Source organism: Danio rerio, chromosome 1, assembly GCF_049306965.1.
Source record: "Danio rerio strain Tuebingen ecotype United States chromosome 1, GRCz12tu, whole genome shotgun sequence".
NCBI lineage: Eukaryota > Metazoa > Chordata > Actinopteri > Cypriniformes > Danionidae > Danio > Danio rerio.
In genome coordinates, this window is record NC_133176.1 from 27590012 (window position 1) to 27606615 (window position 16604).

General features: G+C 38.9%; 1 protein-coding gene and 1 long non-coding RNA gene across 5 annotated transcripts in view; both read left to right on the forward strand.

Annotated features, from left to right (window-relative positions):
* Positions 1 to 16604, forward strand: part of LOC137490010 (uncharacterized) — a 692802-nt gene that overhangs the window by 288721 nt on the left and 387477 nt on the right. The gene's annotated exons all lie outside the window — the stretch shown is intronic.
* Positions 1668 to 8452, forward strand: LOC141375503 (uncharacterized). Its single transcript, XR_012383543.1, has 6 exons — positions 1668 to 4785; positions 5181 to 5240; positions 5342 to 5463; positions 5801 to 5915; positions 6571 to 6682; positions 7959 to 8452. It is a non-coding gene; the product is annotated as an uncharacterized lncRNA (long non-coding RNA).

Here is a 16604-nt window from a genome sequence, read left to right on the forward strand (position 1 = left end):
ACAATGGTAAAACGATCGTTTTACCATCGTTTTACAATGGTTTTACAATGATAAAACGATTGTTTTACCATCGTTTTACAATGGTTTTACAATGGTTTTACAATGGTAAAACGATCGTTTCACAATGGTTTTACAATGGTAAAACGATCGTTTTACAATGGTTTTACAATGGTAAAACGATCGTTTTACAATGGTTTTACAATGGTTTTACAATGATAAAACGATCGTTTTACCATGGTTTTACAATGGTTTTACAATAGTAAAACGATCGTTTTACAATGGTTTTACAATGGTTTTACAATGGTAAAACGATCGTTTTACCATCGTTTTACAAAGGTTTTACAATGGTTTTACAATGGTAAAACGATCGTTTTACAATGGTTTTACAATGGCAAAACGATCGTTTTACAATGGTTTTACAATGGTAAAACGATCGTTTTACAATGGTTTTACAATGGTTTTACAATGGTAAAACGATCGTTTTACCATCGTTTTACAAGGGTTTTACAATGGTTTTACAATGGTTTTACAATGGTAAAACGATCGTTTTACAATGGTTTTACAATGGTTTTACAATGATAAAACGATCGTTTTACCATCGTATTACAATGGTTTTACAATGGTTTTACAATGGTTTTACAATGATAAAACGATCGTTTTACCATCGTTTTACAAGGGTTTTACAATGGTTTTACAATGGTTTTACAATGGTAAAACGATCGTTTTACAATGGTTTTACAATGGTTTTACAATGATAAAACGATCGTTTTACCATCGTATTACAATGGTTTTACAATGGTTTTACAATCGTTTTACAATGGTTTTACAATGGTTTTACAATGGTAAAACAATCGTTTTACAATGGTTTTACAATGGTTTTACAATGATAAAACGATCGTTTTACCATCGTTTTACAATGGTTTTACAATGGTTTTACAATGGTAAAACGATCGTTTTACAATGGTTTTACAATGGTTTTACAATGATAAAACGATCGTTTTACCATCGTATTACAATGGTTTTACAATGGTTTTACAATGGTTTTACAATCGTTTTACAATGGTTTTACAATGGTTTTACAATGGTAAAACAATCGTTTTACAATGGTTTTACAATGGTTTTACAATGATAAAACGATCGTTTTACCATCGTTTTACAATGGTTTTACAATGGTTTTACAATGGTTTTACAATGGTAAAACGATCGTTTTACAATGGTTTTACAATGGTTTTACAATGGTTTTACAATGGTAAAACGATCGTTTTACAATGGTTTTACAATGGTTTTACAATGGTAAAACGATCGTTTTACAATGGTTTTACAATGGAAAAACGATCGTTTTACAATGGTTTTACAATGGTTTTACAATGGTTTTACAATGGTAAAACGATCGTTTTACCATCGTTTTACAATGGTTTTACAATGGTTTTACAATGGTTTTACAATGATAAAACGATCGTTTTACCATCGTTTTACAATGGTTTTACAATGGTTTTACAATGGTAAAACGGTGGTTTTACCATCGTTTTACAATGGTTTTACAATGGTAAAACGATCGTTTTACAATGGTTTTACAATGGTTTTACTATGGTAAAACGATCGTTTTACAATGGTTTTACAATGGTAAAACGATAATTTTACCATCGTTTTACAATGGTTTTACAATGGTAAAACGATCGTTTTACCATCGTTTTACAATGGTTTTACAATGTAAAACGATCGTTTCACGATGATTTTACAATGGTTTTACAATGGTTTTACAATGGTAAAACGATCGTTTTACAATGGTTTTACAATGGAAAAACGATCGTTTTACAATGGTTTTACAATGCTTTTACAATGGTAAAACGATCATTTTACCATCGTTTTACAATGGTTTTACAATGGTTTTACAATGGTAAAACAATCGTTTTACCATCGTTTTACAATGGTTTTACAATGGTTTTACAATGGTTTCACAATGGTAAAACAATCGTTTTACCATCGTTTTACAATGGTTTTACAATAGTTTTACAATTATAAAACGATCGTTTTACCATCGTTTTACAATGGTTTTACAATGGTTTTACAATGGTAAAACGATCGTTTTACAATGGTTTTACAATGGTTTTACAATGGTAAAACAATCGTTTTACCATCGTTTTACAATGGTTGGTTTTACAATGATAAAACGATCGTTTTACCATCGTTTTACAATGGTTTTACAATGGTAAAACGATCGTTTTACAATGGTTTTACAATGGTTTTACAATGGTTTTACAATCGTTTTACAATGGTTTTACAATCGTTTTACCATCGTTTTACAATGGTTTTACAATGGTTTTACCATCGTTTTACCATCGTTTAACAATCGCTTTACAATGGTTTTACAATGGTTTTACAATCATTTTACCATCGTTTTACAATCGTTTTACAATGGTTTTACCATCGTTTTACCATCGTTTAACAATCGTTTTACAATGGTTTTACAATCGTTTTACAATGGTTTTACAATCATTTTACCATCGTTTTACAATCGTTTTACAATGGTTTTACAATCGTTTTACAATTGTTTTACAATGGTAAAACAATCGTTTTACCATCGTTTTACAATGGTTTTACAATGGTTTTACAATGGTTTTACAATGATAAAACGATCGTTTTACCATCGTTTTACAATGGTTTTACAATGGTTTTACAATGGTAAAACGATCGTTTTACAATGGTTTTACAATCGTTTTACAACGGTTTTACAATCGTTTTACAATGGTTTTACGATCGTTTTACCATCGTTTTACAATGGTTTTACAATCGTTTTACAATGGTTTTACAATCATTTTACCATCGTTTTACAATCGTTTTACAATCGATTTACAATGGTTTTACCATTGTTTTACAGTGGTTTTACAATGGTTTTACAATGGTTTTACCATCGTTTTACAATGGTTTTACAATGGTTTTACCATCGTTTTACAATGGTTTTACAATGGTTTTATTATCATTTGGTAATGGTTTCCCTGCTGAAAAATCCAGCTTAAATCAGCCTAGGCTGGTTGGCTGGTTTTAGAGGGGTTTTGGCTATTTTCAGGCTGGTTTCCAGCCATTTCCAGCTTGGTCTTATCTGGTTAGGCTGGAAAATGACCAGCTAAATCCAGCTAAAACCAGCTTGACCAGTCTGGTTTAAGCTGGACATAGCTGGTTTTGGCTGGACTCCCAGCCTGGCTAGGCTGGTCAACCAGCCTGGAAATGGCCAAAACCCCTCCAAAACCAGCCTGGTTGACCAGCTAAAACCAGCTAACCAGCCTAGGTTGGTTTAAGCTGTTTTTTTCAGCAGGGATACACTCGTATTACTATCGCTTTACAATGGCTTTACAATCGTTTTACAATGGTTTTACCATCGTTTTACAATGGTTTTACAATGGTTTTACAATGGTTGTACAATGGTTTTACCAACGTTTTACAATCGTTTTACAATGGTTTTACAATCGCTTTACCATCGTTTTACAATCGTTTTACAAAGGCTTTACAATCGTTTTACAATTGTTTTACAATGGTTTTACAATCGTTTTACAATCATTTTACAATGGTTTTACAATGGTTTCCCTGCTGAAAAATCCAGCTTAAATCAGCCTAGGCTGGTTGACTGGTTTTAGAGGGGTTTTGGCTATTTCCAGGCTGGTTTCCAGCCATTTCCAGCTTGGTCTTAGCTGGTTAGGCTGGTAAATGACCAGCTAAAACCAGCTTGACCAGCCTGATTTAAGCTGGACATAGCTGTTTTTGGCTGGGCTCCCAGCCTGGCTAGGCTGGTCAAGCTGGTTTTAGCTGGTCATCTCCCAGCCTGACCAGCTAAGAACTGGCTGGAAACCAGCCTGGAAATGGCCAAAAACCCTCTAAAACTAGCCTGGTCGACCAGCTAAAACCAGCCAACCAGCCTAGGCTGGTTTAAGCTGTTTTTTTCAGCAGGGTTCTCATCCGCCATTATACTTGCTTGTTGGTGTGAAATGAACTCTGGGAGAAAAAAATATTAATTCTCAAAAAACTTCAAGCGAACCTTATTCTTATTGTTAAAGTCATATATATGTAATATTTTTGCTGGTAAAGTGAAAAAAAAAAACAATATTACTATTTTATCAATATCACGTTTGCACTGGTTCGGTTCAGCACTCAAACGACACCGAATCGGATTGAACCGTTTGCTTGGGAATTATTTTATCACACGTGTTCACAAGCATATTCAGCAATTTGTGTATAAATGTGTGTGGCCGAGCAATATAACGAAATAGTAATGATTCATTGTTGTGTCTTACAATAATATACAAAAAGGAATCGGTTTTAGGCGGATTAGACTCTTTACTGTTCTAAGGAGCCGATTCAAAGAACCGAGCTGACTCGATTCGAGCTTCACCAGGCAAGCAACGGCTCTCCTAATTTGAAATCAACCTGTTGCCTTTTCTTCTTGTGAATTCATCCTCGGTAAGTGTTTAAAAATCTAATTCTGTTCGTTAAAGGGTTGTTTTGTGTATATTTCCGTGTAGTGTGTGTGTAATTTAAAATAATTAACCAAGTTACTTTAGTTGTAGGTACTTATGTCACGGTTTTCGACGCCAGACCGTGATTGTAGTGTTTGCGAGGTATTAGATAATGTACAGGTAGTTGATCTTGAGTGAGTTTTTGACCATAGAAACGTTAAGCTACCTGAAAAAAAAACGTAACTTTTACTTGGTGTTGTTAACTGCATTCTTTATTTCAGCACAACACTGAGATGAAGGCAAAGTCACCATGAAAAGTTAAATGTTTAACGTTAAGGTAAGCTCTAGTCTTCATGTCGTAATTTTGACTAAGTTATCATTATGGTTAAATTTGTTAACCTAAGTTAACTTAGTTATTCAAACTAAACACACAATGAAACTAAACTGTTTTATTAAATTAAGCTGATAATAAAATTCAGTTGATGTCTTTTAAGCTAACGTTAATATTAACATATTTCATATTAATTGTCTATTTCTCACTGGTTAATGAGCTTATTGTAACACGTTAGTGTGTCATTAATTGTACATTTTATTTTTGGTGTTCAGGTGTAGGGAATGATTTGTATACAAATGTATTTGAACCCCATACAGATTTGTATGGTTGTACCATAGATTTAGATTATTAAATGTTAAGTCTTATTTTACTCTTATTATATTTATCATTTTTTGCAGCTACAGCAATTGATGTTGAAAAACTGATGCTACCAATCTCTCCTCACTTGATTATTCAAGGTAATGTTGATGTCTTCCTCATTTTGATTAGATTTTGAATTGTCAAGTTGTTCACAGATTTGTTGTGAGGAGTTTCATGTACAACCTTTTTCTTCTTCCAGTAGTGACGCAGTGGCACAGTAGGTAGTGCTGTCGCCTCACAGCAAGAAGGTCGCTGGTTCGAGCCTCGGCTGGGTCAGTTGGCTGAATACAATGAAATAGTGATTCTGCTTGCTCACAGGAGGTACTTGATTTAGTTTTCCTCAAGCGATCAGTTTTTATGACAGTTCACCCAAAAATGAAAATAATGGCATCTTTGGCATCATCCACTTGTTTCAAAATAGTTAGATTTTTTTTTGTTCCATTGAACACAAACTCATATATTTTTTTAAAGAAATTTGGATGTCAATAGTTACTGGTTTCTAACATTCTTCAAAATATCTGCTTTAGTGTTCAACAGAAATTTAAATGGATTTATAACACATGGAGTAATGGTGGCAGAAAAGTAAACTATCCTTTTAAATATTTTATTCTGAGACTTATTTATATGTGTCTTGTCTTTTGCCATATTGTCTTTCTAGCTCAGATTGTGATGGACCTGGAATGTGACACCAGTTACTCTTAAGTCTAGAACCAAATAAAGCACAGATGTGGAGGGATCTGCAACTAAACTAACTGGAGGAAAGGAACCTTTAGGTAAAAACACCTGCTTTATTTAGATCTGAAGTATTTTATTTGACATAGAGTATTATTTTTTTATTCTTATTCTAATTTTATGTTATGTATATACTGAATATAAGTAATTTAAATTTCACAAATGATTGAATATAAAATATCATCTAGATGTCTTATTTTTCATTGTCTTAAACAGGGGTGCTCAACCCTGTTCCTGGAGATCGACCTTTCTGCAGAGTTTAGCTCCAACCCTGATCAAACGCAACTAAACAAACTAAATAGTATCTGAAGGAGCACTTGGTAAATAAAGACAGGTGTTCTTGATCAAGGTTGCAGGTGAGCTTTGCGGAAAGGTAGATCTCCAGGAACAGGGTTAAGCACCCCTGATCTAAATGCTCAAAAATGCTGTTTCCGAGGCGAGGTTGGATGTAGTTCAGAAATAGATTCATTAGGATCAATGCTTAAAGTAAACGTTTACTTCTCTCTGTAGACCAAACATGCTTAGTATCCCTCACATTTTAATAAATTATTTATTTTGGTTACTTTTACATCTATATATGGATAAGCAAGTATTTAATAAATAAAATTATTTTAAACCACTTGACTTAACCAAATGACTCTATTACCCTAGCTGCTGGGAAAAAACATGTAAAATAACAGATTTTTTTTTTCACAGTGTGAGTGATCATACTACCTTGATGTCCAACAAAGGCTGCACAAGAGCTCATTTGATGGCACATATTCTGCCCTGTCTACATCTCTGACAACCTGGAAGTGCTTCGACATCAGTGAGTAATAAATCTTCATATTATCATGCATTCAGGATTTCTGTAAGCCTATCTTTAATGTTAGTTTGAAATCAGCAGTGACTATTTTAAAAAATTTGGTATATAAATTATTCTTAAAGTTTTACTGATGCTGTGCACAGTAACGTCATGATAATTTAATTTGAGGAAATATCACCGAAGAGGTGTAATAATATTTATTTGTCTCACTGACATGCCATAACTGCATATTGAAATACAGTAATACGAATTGACCGCAAAATATTATCACAAACATTTCATGTAGTAGACTGCTTGACTACTCTTCAGTTCTCTGCTCAACTTTAACACATTTGATCGTGTCGCTGAGCCTCTCGGCAGATTTTGCCAAAAATAAATGCTTAGTGATTACTTTGTTTTATGCAAACCAAATGTCAGAAACTTATCATTAGCATTATTTTAAAAAATCACCTAGGGCTTTCATGTTCTCTAACGTAATCTTGTCTGTAAGTTAGAAGTAAATTTTCACATGTTAAAAGCTTAAACGTACTTAATTTACATTAGTTACATTAAATTAGATTATTTTATTTATTTATTTTTAATATGTAGCCTCTTATGGTCAGAATGAACTGTGTTCACCCCTCTTAAATTCGTGGAAGCGCTAGTGTGGTCATGGAATCAGATAATCAAGCTATACAGAGTCAGACATTCAGGCACGTGCACACATAGGGCTCAACCTGTGCAGTGCACATGCCCTTTTTAGTCTTGGATAGAAGGTGCCCTTCCAAAATGATCAAAAGTGCCCCCGCGACGCGGCACACCTTCGGTCCCGCCCTTCAGTAGGCGCGCGACAACACCGCTCTTGAGTACGCGCGCGACAACACAGCTGATCAGTACGCGCGCGATAACACCGCTCTTCAGTACGCGCGCATCCACTCTGCAGATCTGCACCAATACCCCCCCCACCCCCCACCCCCCCCGCTCTTCCAAAAATTTATCCTGCACATGCCCTTTGGACGGTCTCTGCACGGGCCTGCAGACATAAAGTTAAGATGAGACTTTATTTTTTACTTACCTGTGTGGACACTTGACTAGTGTTGACTTGACTGATCTTTTCCCCATTAACGTTAGTGTAATTGTAAATAGACAACAATCTGTATTTTGCCAACAAAAACAATAAAAAAACAGTGTTTTATTTATATAAAACAGCAGTGCGGTGTTTGGTTTCTAAATGAATGAAATAATTTGAGGCATGATTAGTTTTTACTCCAGTGATTGATTTTGCTTGTCATTTTTGCAGGATCATCAGAAGTGCTGCTGCCCTTTTTCACTGTCCCTTTTCCACAACATCATTTGACTTTCATCATTTCGTGTCTTGTAGCAGTATTTTCACCTGTTTTTAAAATTGTAATACTTTTTGATACATTAATTGTTGACTGGTTTTAATGATCAATTGTTCATTAGTGTTCTGTTGCTGTGTTATATTGAATAATTGCTACAGTTTTAGTGGGGTTTACACAATAAACTTTTATTGTGAAGTTAAAGTTTCAGTTTCTTTATTCTTCTTGTATTTCTTGAACAGTTAAAATAACATTTGTGCAATTTTTGAACATTTTTGCTCATTATAAAGTAGCACTATTAAATACAATAAAATAACATTTAATAACTGTAAAATACTATACAGTAATAATGAAAGTAACATTAAAATACCGTAGTTCTGTATGGTAAAAATGTACAGTAAAATACTGTTTTCAGTTTTGCAGTGTGTATCACTACTGTAATTGGTGTTACAGTAAAAAAAGAAAACATTAAAATGATGTATTACATTTTACAGTAAATGTAATACTAAAGTAATTAGTATTACAGTAATGTTACTGTTTTATGAAATACAGCAGCTACTGGATAATTGTTGCCAGTAACTTACTGTTAATTTAACAAGAAATCGTTTACAGTGTATATATATATATATATATATATATATATATATATATATATATATATATATATATATATATATATATATATATATATATATGTGTGTGTGTGTGTGTGTGTGTGTGTGTGTGTTCGGTAATTTATAATTGCATCTCAATTAGCTATCATTAGAGTATTACTAGCCTGCTTAATGTCTGCTACTATTTAATTTTGATAAATATCACTTCTAACAACGGGTAAGTTAAAAAAGTAATTACTGGAGAAAAGGTTAAACCTTATGTGTATCAAAACATGAAATGTGCACACACACACACACACACACACATTTTTTATTTAAATAGCGCTTTCAGAGCTTAAGGACACTTTAATATAACAAAAAGAGACAAAACAAGTAGACTTAAGTAGAGACAACATTAGGTTCACAAACATACAGGAAGTCAAATATAACAAACTGGAAATACAAAACAAGACCTAAAAGACAAATAAGCAAAGTGCAGGTGGATCAAATAAAGTGGTTATTTTGTCAGATCAGAACTGAAGCAATCAGAACATAAGTGAGTTTTAAGTAAGAATATTATGTAGATTACAGTTTTTCAAAAATTGTTTACACACATTTTCTGAAAGTATGTCTCATATTGTCAGAACTCTATACACAAATCACAAAACACACACACATTGGGCAAAACTCTTAAATTCTTCTACAAAATGAAACTTTATGTTCAAAACAGTGTGATTTCTTTTCAAAATGGTCTTTTGTTTTCAAATGACACACACAAGCCATCACATGAATAGACAATTATAAGAACAGTTGAACACATGTGCTTAATGTAAAACACTAAGACCACTTCTTCTTCATTCATCATGATGACAGTATTACACTTACTACAGACATACATTAGCCTACAGAAGTGCATTGCAAAATATTTCAGAATAGTGTTTTTATACAAAACACACAAATACCAAATATATTTTACTGTATTTTTCTCACAAATACAGTGTACACAGTGTACATCTCAACCAACACAAAGTTGCAGATACAGGGTCTACATATGCCATTAACAGAAGTATTTACTGAATACAGTTATAGTAAAAATAAAAAATAAATAAATAAGCTATACTGCATCCTTTTTTTCTGGTTTTGTCTGGCCAAGCAGCGGGGGGAAATGTCACCTTGCATGGCAAATCCAGCCATGAAAAGCATCAACTGCTATAGCTTGGAGAAGGGGTATACGTGTGTGTGGATTTCGGTCATACACTTTTCATCTCCAAGCAAAAAAAATTATTAATAGGATTGAGGAATGGAGATTATAAAGGGAGATAAACAACTAAAAAACATGGTTGGGCAGTGAACCAGTTATGAACCAGATGAGCTCTGATTTCTAAATTGCAATTCTGTGTGACAGGTGTTTACTCATGTCAAGAGTTGGTATGCTAAGTAGGACAGTGACAGTGGTATGCTGAATGACAGTGTTTTTTTTTTTTTTTGTTTTTTTTTGCATGAAAATTGTGTCAAATAAAGAGAATTGTGTAGTGTTTTGAAAATAAAAATGTGTTTTAAATCTGCAATTTGAGTGTAAAGCAGGAATTGTGCTTGTAGTTTAGCAGAATTGGTTTAGGGGGTTGGTGCATCAGTTATTGTAGAAATTGTGTCTGAAGTACAAGTAATTGTGTGTAAACAACTAAGAAAAACTGTAAGACAAGTACATAATATGTAGCTGTAATTAAATTACTCAAAAATGAAAAGTGACCCCTTACTTTTTCAGAGGAAAAAACTGTTAATTACAGTAACTATTTACTTTGCAATTGAATACCCCACAAGATATTCTATTATAAGTTGATTTGGTAATATGCCAACTTATATGAACCCATGACCATATCAGTAAAGTAATACTCTCTCTAAGTTAGTAATAATAAGTTAGTTGGCATGCAGTTACAGTTGCTTACGGTAAGTGTAAGTACAGTAAGTCCTTCGAAGTCCATGCAGGCTGAACTGGGCATTTTGAAATTTCGAGCATACAGAGGACGGATCTCGTCACCAGGAAACTATAACAGCTGCTGTTAATAAGCACTATTAAAAGTTGTTATTAAAAGTCATTTTACAACGTTCGAGGTTACAGAAGTAACCCTTCGTTCCCCGAGGAGGGGAACGGAAGTGCCATAGAGTGGATTGATTGAAATCCACGAATGGGAGGATTCGGATCAGAAGCCGCTTGTCTGGAGAGTATTGAACGGGCCAATGAATGAAAATGAATTGGCAGCGTAAGCTTGCGCAGGTGTGCTGCATCGCCAGTTATCCCAGCATATAAGCACACCTGAAGCGAGCAAACGCCATCCTTTTAAGCTGAAGAGACTTTCAAACAGCTAAGGAACAGTCATTATGGCGACGGAGTATGGCACTTTCGTTCCCCTCCACGGGGAACGAAGGGTTACTTCTGTAACTTCTCTGCGAGAGATGCACCATTCAGTGAATAGACTCCACTTCAGGGCGTAGGCGCGCCTCGTGGGGGGGCTCTAGCCTGAGTGATGGTATTAACCATCGCAGTCGGTAGGTTACCTAAGTCTTCCTCGCGTCTAAGGACCACACGTGGAGGTTCCAAAGATCGGGGCGAGGGTGCTAGATGGTGCCCCGTCCCTGAGAGAGTAGGTCCTCTCTCAAAGGGATCTGCCAGGGGAGGGCCATCGCGAGGAGTGAGAGCTCTGATATCCAGGTCCGGTTGGGCCAAAGGGGCGCAACTAGCAAATCCTGTTCCTCGTCCTCCCTGACCTTGCACAGTAACTGCGCGAGCAGGCTCACTGGGGGAAATGCATACTTGCGCATGCCCCGAGGCCAGCTGTGGGCCAGTGCATCCGTGCTGAGAGAGCCCTCGGTCAGGGAAAAAAAAAAAAACAACTGGCAATGAGCGTTCTCGGGGGAAGCAAACAGATCAATCTGGGCCTCCCCGAATCGCGCCCATATCAGCTGAACAGACTCGGGGTGGAGTCTCCATTCTCCAGGGCGTAACAGCTGTCATGAGAGCACATCGGCTGCACGATTAAGCGTGCCTGAAACGTGAATGGCGCGCAGCGATTTCAGCCGCGGGTGACTCCAGAGGAGCAGACGGCGACGAGCTGAGACATGCGGCGAGAGCGCATACCCCCCCATGCGGTTGATATACGCCGCCGCCGCCATTCTGTCTGTCCTGACCAGCACGTGTTGCCGCTCCAGCACCAGTAAAAAGCGATGGAGAGCGAGGAACACTGCCAACAGCTCTAGGCGATTGATATGCCAATGCAACTGGGTGCCTTTCCACAGGCCCGCAGCCGCATGCCCGCGACACACGGCCCCCCAACCAGTGTTGGAAGCATCTGTTAAAACAACAACATGGCTGGACGCCTGTCCTAGAGGCACACCGGCCTGTAGGAACGAGGGGTCGTTCCAAGGGCTGAAGGCGCGGCAACACAGCGCAGTAACAGAGACCCGGTGTGTGCCCGCGGTGCCATGCGCGTCTTGGGACCCGATCGTGAAGCCAGTGCTGAAGTGGTCTCATATGGAGCAATCCGAGCAGCATGACGGCGGATGCCATATGCCCCAGGAGCCTCTGAAAGAACTTCAGTGGGACCACTAGTTTGCTGTCGAGCTCCCTCAGACAGTTCAGCAACAGGCGAGCGCGTTCCTCTGAGAGGTGCGCTACCATGGTGATCGAGTCCAGCTCCATCCCGAGAAAAGAGATCCTCTGCACGGGGGCGAGTTTGCTCTTTTCTCTGTTGACCTGAAGCCCCAGTAGGCGGAGATGCTGAAGCACCTTGTCCCTGTGCACAATCAATTGCTCCCGCAAGTGGGCTAAAATCAGCCAGTAGTCAAGATTATTGAGTATGGGGATGCCCGCGAGCCGAATGAGCGCTAAGGCACCCTCCGCGAGTTTGGTGAAGACCCGCGGAGACAGAGAGAGCCCGAAGAGGAGGACCTTGTACTGCCACGCTCGACCCTCGAACGCAAACCGCAGAAATTGGCGGTGGCGTGGAAGAATGGAGACATGGAAATACGCGTCCTTCAGGTCTATGGCTGCAAACCAATCCCGAGGACGAACGCATTGGAGAATGCACCTCTGCGTGAGCATTCTGAACGGCAGCTTGTGCAGACAGTGGTTCAAAACGCGCAGATCTAGGATTGGTCGTGACCCACCGCTCTTTTTGGGTACGATGAAGTATGGGCTGTAAAACCCACTCTCCATCTCGGCTGGAGGAACTGGCTCGATTGCACCCTTCGCCAGGAGGGCAGCAATCTCCTCTCGCAAGACAGGGGCGGACAGGGGGTTGACCCTGGAGAAATACATGCCCGTGAACTTGGGGGGCCGTTTCTCGAACTGAATCGCGTAACCGAGTCTGATTGTGCGTATGAGCCACCGCGAGGGGCTGGCCCGCGCTAACCAAGCAGGCAGAGCCCTCGCTAATGGAGTCATCACTACAATCGCTGACGTACCAGCGGTGGGGCAGCGCTGAGTGGGTGTGCTGATCCGGGAAGCACGAGGGTCCCGCGGAAGAGCTGGAGGAGAGCGATTCGCTCTGGCTCCGCACCCTGACTCCGGAGAGGGGGCTGTCTCACTTAACGGCGCTCTGGGCAGGGGGGGCTGCCTGCTTTCGAGGTGTACGCCGCGCCTGCTTGGCCGGAGGCGCATGCGGGGGCGGGGCAGCACTCGTTGGCGGGCGCCCTCAGCGAGGAGCAGCGGAGGTGGATGGCTCAGCGAGCGGAGCGGGCTTACGGCCACGCCGTTAGATGACATTGCCCATCGCATCCGACTGCTCTTTCACCGCCTTGAATTCCTGGGTGAATTCACCGACGTTGTCGCCGAACAGGCCAGCCTGGGATATGGGCGAGTCAAGAAAGCGAACTTTGTCAACATTGCGCATATCGGCCAGGTTTAGCCAGAGGTGGCGTTCCTGAACCACAAGTGTGGACATCGTCCTCCCCAGCGCACACGCGGCGGACTTAGTAGTCCGAAGAGCATAGTCGGTCGCGGTGCGCAGCTCATGTAATAAGCTTGGGTTGGACCCGCCCTCGTGCAGCTCGGCCAGCGCCTGCGCTTGGTTGCGCTGGTAGGTGGATATCGCGTGCAAAGCAGAAGCAGCCTGGCCCGCAGCCTTATAAGCTCTGGCTCCGAGGGAGGCAGACAACCTACAGGCTTTGGACGGGAGGCGGGGCAAACCCCGCCACGTAGAGGCACCACGCGGACAAAGATTGACCGCGATAGCGCGTTCCACTAACGGGATCGCCTCATACCCCCTGGCAGCTCCACCGTCAAGGGCGGTGAGGGCGGAGGGACACGCAGCACGAGCAGAGAAAGGTGCCCTCCAAGACTGCGTGAGCCTACTGTGCACTTTCGGGAAGAAGGGGACGAGAGGCTTCGAAGGCTTCGCCTTCTGGTCCTCTACGTAGCACTCATTTAGTCGGTCCGGCCGCGGAGCTGGGGGATAAACCAGCTCCAACCCCACGGCCGAAGCAGCCCGGGAAAGCACGGCTAACATGTCCGCTTCAGAATCCGATTTGACGGCGCTCACCTGCCCGGAGGGGGGCGAGCAGGCCTGGATCTTCGTCAGACAGTGAAAGCCCACCCTCCGATGCCGCGGAGGACATCTGATCTCCGGTGTCAGCGAGCGTGAGAGCTACCATCTGGTTAGACGGATCACTCCCACTACCCGAAGCTTGGATGGAGCGCCGTGAGGAGCGAGAGGTCCGCGAGCCCGTGGGCGGCGGATTATCTCCCACTGGAACCCTCAGATCTGCCCGAGCGCCCTTTTTTTGGGCTCTCGGGGTCATTGTATTTGTTGCTAGCCTAAGAATTCCAAAGTATTATTAAGCTTTAAAAATGAAATAACTTTTTAAATGTTGCTTAAGCAGTTTTGCTGTGTTGTTTTGTGTTAGAAAGTTATTGACTTTTACTGCAGAAAAAATGTCTTGGAGGAAAATTGAAAATATATATTTTTAAGAAAACTATCCACTTAACAATTTAAGTCAAAAAAATTGATTTGCGAACACTGCAAACAACCCCAATCAAAAATGCAGTTGGTATGCTTCATATCTCTGTGCATTTTTTATTTTAACTGTGAATTTTCAAATGTGAGACCATCAAAATGAATTGCAACAATTAAGCAGCATGGCTTAAAATCTGCCATATTCATGAACTAAGAATTAACAAACAGCAAAATTACAATAGGTGAACAATCCCTTTAAATTCGGCTCTAACCCTTACTCAAAAAGACAATATCAGAAGTCAGAATTTGGCCATAAGTCATATGCACAACTTAAAGACATAAAAGATAATAGCCAAACTAAATTTTTGTTGTATTTAAATAACTAAACTCTATAGGCAAACAACATACTGTAAACCAACATATTTCTCAGTCCTGAGAAGATGCACTGCTGAGGACATGGGCATGTTGCCATTCAGAAGGCCTTCAAAGATATTGTTCCTTATGACTACATTGAATTTATTCCAGTCCACTCAATGTGGTTTTTACTCTGAGTAGGTACACACAGTACAATACATTTGAATGAATTTGTTCTCTGTAGCACATTTACAAGCTGTGCCCTTTGCTAATGATGATGATGATGATGATGGTGATTACTATTATTATTATTATAAATGACAACAACAAAATTTTTTGTCCACTTATTTCTCTCCCCACTCCTGCAAACAAAGAAAACGAATTCTGTGTGCACCAAGGTAAAGCCTATAAAGACTGACAGCTTGATTGGAAAATAGATTACTGATTACTATAAAGAATTAAGGCTGACAGAGGCCTGGTTCCAGAATCAAATCAGCAAAGGAGCGTCAAAAATGAGCAAGGTCGCTCTAGCCTTAATGCACATCTGTTTTGACATATCGTTTTTTATTGAATCAAATTTACCCTATGAGTCCATTGAATTTATATTATTTTAAACTGACTTAGACCATTATTACCATTATAACCTTAGACAGTTAGACCATTATTAATGTAGTTTAAGAAGTTACAATGAACTAAAAGCATTTTCTGTCAACGCTAATTGATCAGGTACATTTTTACAGTGTATAAAGCTATGTTGGCAACATGGTGGCTCAGTGGTTAGAACAAGAAGGTCACTGATTCAAGTCCCCTGGGTAAGGTGGCAGTTGTGTGTGGAGTTTGCATGTTCTCCCTGTGTTTGCGTGGATTTTTTCCGGGTGCTATTATACTTCTCTTCTGATTTTCTGCATAATAATGCCTGTAATCATAAAAAATGTCTGGATTTATAGCATTATAGCATGAGACCAAGGGGTCTAAAATCCCTAAATAACTAAAAATCCCTCATTTCAGTTCACAGTAATTTTACAAAGTTCTGTTAAAATGAATGAAGCTGTCACTCCACACCAAGTCTTGTATTGGTTTAAATTTATTTGAGTATTGGCACTTCTAATGTAAAATTTTAATGACAATTCAGTTTGTTACTCTGAAGAAAGTGATTAGAAAATATTCATAACACAGTTATAACGGAGTCATGAAAATCATGTTTATGACAGATTTATGACATGTTGTTTTGGCACTGTGTCAAGTTGTGATGTATTTATGATATCAAACTGTCACCTTTGCATTAAAAATGACAACACTGAGCTAATGACACTTAATGACACTTGTCATAAGCATGCATAAAATCTCATGTTATATTATCATTATAAATGTATCATGATGTTCTTATGAATACCCCAAGTAAAGTGTTACCCTAATTTTTTTGCCTTTGCCATGATAATAGTAAATCACATTTTATTAGTTATCTTGCAGGATATTAGTTTTAAACTTAAATTACAAAGTAAAGACACAGAATAACAGTTTTTTTTCAGTAGCCAATTTTAAAACATCAAAACAATTTTAAAACAACAGCAAAAACACACACATAAAACGTTTATGGGCATACATGGATAAACATCAAACAACTCATAAAATACTTTTTGTAAGCTCTATTCTCTGACTGAATTTGACTACGATATTAATTTGATTACAGTTTCCAGCTGACTCTATG